Source organism: Triticum dicoccoides, chromosome 7A (genome assembly GCF_002162155.2).
Source record: "Triticum dicoccoides isolate Atlit2015 ecotype Zavitan chromosome 7A, WEW_v2.0, whole genome shotgun sequence".
Lineage (NCBI taxonomy): Eukaryota > Viridiplantae > Streptophyta > Magnoliopsida > Poales > Poaceae > Triticum > Triticum dicoccoides.
The window spans coordinates 365768011-365773938 of NC_041392.1; the positions used below are offsets into that span (position 1 = coordinate 365768011).

Here is a 5928-nt window from a genome sequence, read left to right on the forward strand (position 1 = left end):
TTGCTGGAGATAAGGGTAGAAAACATGTTGTGTTTGCACCTGGAGATCTTGTTTGGTTACATTTACGTAAAGATAGATTTCCTAATCTGCGCAAATCAAAGCTAATGCCACGTGCTGATGGTCCTTTTAAGGTGTTAGAGAAAATAAATGATAATGCATATAAACTTGAGCTACCTGTAGATTTTGGGGTTAGTCCCACTTTTAACATTGCAGATTTGAAGCCTTATTTGGGTGAGGAAGATGCGCTTCCGTCGAGGATGACTTCATTTCAAAAAGGGGAGGATGATGAGGACATCAATACCATTGTTACACCCACAGCCCCTACTGTTACATATACTGGACCAATTACTAGAGCTCGCGCACGCCAATTAAATTACCAGGTACTTTCGTTTCTTGGTAATGATTCTAATGTTCATGAGATTATGATGCTGCCTAAATTGGATACATTTGTTTTGCTTACAAATGAAGGGCCTAGCTTGGAGAAGGATGAACATTGGAGCAAGAACACGCATGGAGTTGATGGCATGCGCAAGGGGATCAAGAACGGAGTTACAAGTGATGATTTCAGGACTTTGAAGCCGCCATAAGGAGTGCATGAAGCCTTGGACGAAATATACAAGATGCCACTTCATAATATTCGTCCATAGGCTATTCTAGGTGCTGCGTCACCTTATTAATGGGCCAGGCCCATGTAATTTCGAAATACTTAAGTATAGGCTATTTTTAGAGTCCGTATGTGTGGGGAAACAAGAGTTAGGATTGGTTTCGGACCCCACCCTCAAGGGCCACGAAATTCCCCCCTCTTCCTCCATATATACAACCCTTAGGGCGTCGTTTAGACTTTGGGTTTTGTTTAGATTAAAAGTTCGCCATAGCTGCAACTTCGCGTACTTCGTTTGTGTCCAACGACCAGACCAAGACGTCACAGAACCCCACCTTGATCAATAAAGCTTTCATCTTATATTCGCAATATCCCGATTGCAATCTCAGTTTCTTGCTTGTTCTTCGTTTGCTCGCAGGAAACAGACCCTCGTGGTCAGGTTGATCGTGCTCCGGCGTGGTCAATAACCCTCGGAAGTTGGTTTAGCGATTGCTAAGGCGCGACGTCTCGCACGTTCGTAGTCGGATCGTCAAGGTCGACTCCCACAGAAAATGATAGCCACCATCTCATCGAAACATCGGGACACCTTAGCCTCTATCATTAAGTCATCTATTTTGGAATGGGGGGAGTAGAACTGAGGGGCCTGCTCGCTATTGGGCGGCACCTACCTGCTTCAACGTGATGACGAGCCGCCGATAGATGGCGGTCACCCACCGCGAGTCCAATGTGTCTGGCCATCGCCGTCTGTTTGCTTACTCTAGCATACTCATCTGGTCATCTATGAATATATTATGTGGTAAGCCTCAAGTTGTAGGCATGGAATCAAAACAGATTAACAAAAAATCTAGTTAGGGCTCTCTTTTAATACAATCGTTTTATCTTTCTGGTTCTTTTCATGCTTTCATCTCATTATCCATAATTATATTTTCAATTCTGATGCTACTTTTTCCTTATGTTGCTCTCCTGCTGCACTACTAGCATATTAAATATTTTGTTTCAAGAAATACAAGACCGACGATGCTTTTCGGTAGAGCATATGGTCCGTTTACTGTTTCAATACAATTCGCAAAATGAAATTTTGTTATTCAGTATTTACTCTTTAGCATTACTATTGCAAATAGTAATACAGTACGAAATTAGACGTATTCAAAGCTATATAATCAAGTGACAATAATGCTAGTTATATTAGTCATACATTTTTTTTTGCAAATTTTTGAGCCCACTGTCATCTTTCGCACTGGGACCTCGAATTCTTGGAGGCGGCCCTGCGTATGCTTAAACCCTTACAACAGAATGAGGGTAAAAGATGAACTTAATTCACGAGCAGCTTAGCTGATGTGTTGTATGTCTTGATTAACCACGGTTAGGATATGAGATCGACCAGTTGAGGATCATTCTTCTATATGAAGTTTTGCGATTAGCCGGGAATATCAGGCAACTCCATGCAAATTCTAAATTTGCTAGAATGTTTGCTGAAAAAGGCGGGCAAAGTAGCTTCACAGGACTATTGCTACCAGCATCGCCAGTATCTCCAGTGGACTTGTGAGGCTAGACACAGTAATTCCCATTACCAAAAAATATCACTAGAGACTCATCAATTTTCCCACAGAAACTATTCCCAGGTTTATGTAATATAAGAATCTGATGTATTTGTTTTGCATGTTTAGATTGTGGTTTGTATCGCAGTACGGATTTTAATTTTATTCTAAACTTTGCAGTAGCTAAAGTACCAGAATTTTTAAAATGTTCAATTCCCTCAGGGAGTTTTCGGGACCGTAAATGATGATTGCATGCATAATTTTAAGAATAAGAATAGTGTGATATGAATAATAACCTGCCAACAAGATTGTTGGTACTACCAAGATTCACAACTATGAAAAGGGGGTGGTAAAGAAAGCAGAAAAACACTAGAAGGGAAACATAATGAATAGATATTCTTGAAGATCTTTAGTCGTCAGCATTTCCGTTGAAGTGAAAACATACTGTGAGACACATCTCGATTGACATTTATCTGTTGAAAGGAGCACTCGAAATGTTCATCGTCGATGGTTGTGAAGACGTTGCCCATAGACACATGAGGTTCAATAACAGAGCTGTGGCAAAAGAGATTGTCAGGTGCATAGCCAGATGTATTAACTACTAGAGCCCGATAAAAAATTTCTTACCTGAGTTGGTCTGCATCCGCACCATTTTGAGATTGAATCAGAGAGAAAGAAGCGTCGTTCTCTAGCTCACTGATTAATATTCGGACGGTGGTAAAAGGCATCAAAAAAGTAGTAATGATCATGCTAAAAGACGGACACATGCACAATTCCTGGATGGTAGAATACTCGAAGCACATCAACAAACAGCCTCTAGGCGCCGTTCGGAGCAGAAGATGATCGCTGGTGTGCGGCTACCGCGAATATCCATTTGCCTTTCATTGTATTGTATAAACAGAGTAGCATTCCATGTATAGCCGGTGCCCTGCCGTGCTCGGCCGAAGGAATTAGCATGGAAACTGCTTCATAGTTAGAGGGACTAATCTCTTGGCCAGATCAAGGTACTGAAAAACAAACAATAATATTTTTTTCAGCAAAAAATCTTTCGCTAGTACTCAAACCTCCAGTAACACATATACACACCTGCTGGCCATTATTGTGCTGCAACACTGCTGGGATGGGCATCCTTGCCGGCAGAGACAACGGATGCCGGCAAACGCGTCTTCAATACTAGCCATGCTCATGGTGGAACCCCGGCTTCTGTTGCTCGCTTGACCATCTCCCAATCCCTCCATTCACCCGATCAGTAGATAGTAGTGCTACAAGAGCGCAGGGAGCAAAGGCGAGGAAGATACTTGATATATGCAAAAACAAGAGCTGGACCGTGGCATTAGTAATTACACGCCCATACGGTTGGTTGCGCGGCTGAAACAATGGAGCGACAACAACTTTGGACCCTTCTTTGGATGCATGCCAAGGTACTTTTTGTCTACAAAATCGAGTTCATCAGGCTGCAGGTAATTACTACAAAAGCTGCACAACCGTATTCATTTTACCTAGACGAAGATAGCAAGTTTTAAATCCCCGGACTAGCACGGCATAGATCATTTTATCAGTCTCAAACTGTGTCGAATAGTGTCCAGCAAGCTAGACAAAAAAGGCAATTTTAACACTACTGGACAAGTTCCCCACACCCTAGAACTTTTGGTAAATAACCGGAATCAGCCAATTCATTAGCTCACCCAAAGTAGCTACTGGAGCGCCATGCTGGTTCAAAAAGGTGCCACATCTGTTTGCCCCGAATACACCTGCAAAAGCCAGACGGCCTGCTCTTGCCTATGAATGAGATGCCTACTTCCCATTAAGTCAAAATACCTCATAGACATACATATTTTTAAGGGCCTTTCCCACAGGAAGATCCACAATAGATCCAGTGCGCTTGACAAGATCTCCTTCTTTAATAGCGGTATCACTACCAAAGACACACTAGGTTGCCTTTCTCGGCCCCTGGCTCCATAAAGTGTCGGCTCAGTTTCCTCTTTAGTCAAGGCGAAATTTAACAAATGGTAAAATCGAAACCTTATCCACTAAAGGTGCAGATCCCAAAGCAAACTAACGGTTCTGATAACAACCATCCGAGCTAGTGTGCACAATAAGTTATTCTTCACCCGAGGTAATTTTACGATCATTTCATAATTAAATTACATTTGAAATTCAAATAGTTACATTCGTATTGATTCAATATGAAAAATTTGGCATAAGAAAATAAAAATATAGGTCATAAGACACGAAAATTTACAGTTTATGTGTATTTTACACTATATTTTTACGTTTGTAATTTTACATAACATAAAATATTTTTTATGATGATTATATATTTTCTTACGGTCTTTTTTACGTCGGAAATAAGACAAAACTTACTGATGAGGACATGACTACCTTGAATACGACCAAAAATATTGCATACATGCATATTTTTCAGGTGATTTCTAGTGCAAACTATTCAATAATTTATTTATGTTATACAGAACAAAAATACTTCACACACTTTTGTGTTTTGTCTAATTGCAGGTGTATGAGACATTTGTACAATCCACATATGAAGATAAGGGAAAAGGATAAGTTTAGGTTCTGTTCAAAAATTCCTGTCACGTCACTCTTGGGCCAAGAGAAGATAGAGTCCAAGTCTCTCACGTTCTGGATTTAGATTCGGACTGCACAGTCATACCTGACTCAAAACGCCAACAACTTTTTCATACGGACTCCGAATTGGGTGATTCTTTTTTTGTTGGAAAGTAGATTTCGTGCTCTTTCTAACCCAATTGGATTCACCTTCAAATTCGTCCAGAGCATTGAGATATCGACGAAACAATCTGACGTAGCTACATAATCTGAGTCAAACAACAAGTCCAAAGGTGTTGCATCACCTCCACTTGGGCCCATGATCCTTGTACGACCTAGGATTAGTTTTAGGCTGCCTTGGGACGTCCTTCCACCTCCTTGGACGCCACCCCTTGCTCCTATATAAGTAGATCCATCTAGTAGCTTTTTCCTTGGGTTTTATTTAGTTAAAAGTTAGCCATCGCTGCAACTTCGTGTACTTTGTTTGTGTCCAACGACCGGACTAAGATCGCTTATGAAACGCCACTTTTATCAATACTTCATCCATACTCGCAATATTAAGATTGCTTAATCATATTATTGCTTGTTCTTTGATTGCTTGCAGTAATAGACCTTCGTGGTCAGGTTAATCGTGCTCCAGCATGGTCAGTAACCTCTCGAAATTGGTTTAGTGATTGCTAAGGCGCAACGTCGTGCACGTTTGTAGTCGGATCGTCAAAGTCGTCTCCACCAAATCGATAGTTATCATCTCATCGAAAGATCGGGACACCCTCGCCTTTATCAAGTGGTATCAATTTTCAAGTTGCTCGGTGAGAATTTCTAGTTTTTTCTAGATTAGATTTATTTTTCTTACCTATTGTCCAAGAAAAAAAATAACAAAAAGTTAGATCTATTCATCCTTTGTCCAAGCCAGTCTGAGCCTTTGCAATTTTCTTTTCATTGCTTGCATAGTTGAAATATCGGTTGCATCATCGTGTCGAGTTGCTGGTCTTAGTGTCTAGTTCGTTTAGAGTTTCAAGTTTTGTTCACATTAGTCACGCCGCCGCTGCATTGTTATCCCTTCCGCTGTTGTCAGGACCCCGATTCCAAGTCACATCGATCTAGCCGGTAACACCTCATATCACATTGCGGCCTCATGCTCGGTATCCCCATGGGTGTCGCCTTACCATGGCCCGGGATCGTTTGCGCCTTTTGGCTCACGTATGTGATAGTGTCGCTAGCATC

General features: G+C 41.2%; 1 long non-coding RNA gene across 1 annotated transcript; it reads right to left on the reverse strand.

The window, feature by feature from the left end:
* Nucleotides 1-2519: 2519 nt before the first annotated feature.
* LOC119328706 lies at nt 2520-3363 on the reverse strand. The gene is made up of 3 exons (XR_005159097.1): nt 3226-3363; nt 2767-3146; nt 2520-2694 (listed from the first exon to the last, which is right to left on the reverse strand). It is a non-coding gene; the product is annotated as an uncharacterized LOC119328706 (long non-coding RNA).
* Nucleotides 3364-5928: the final 2565 nt, after the last annotated feature.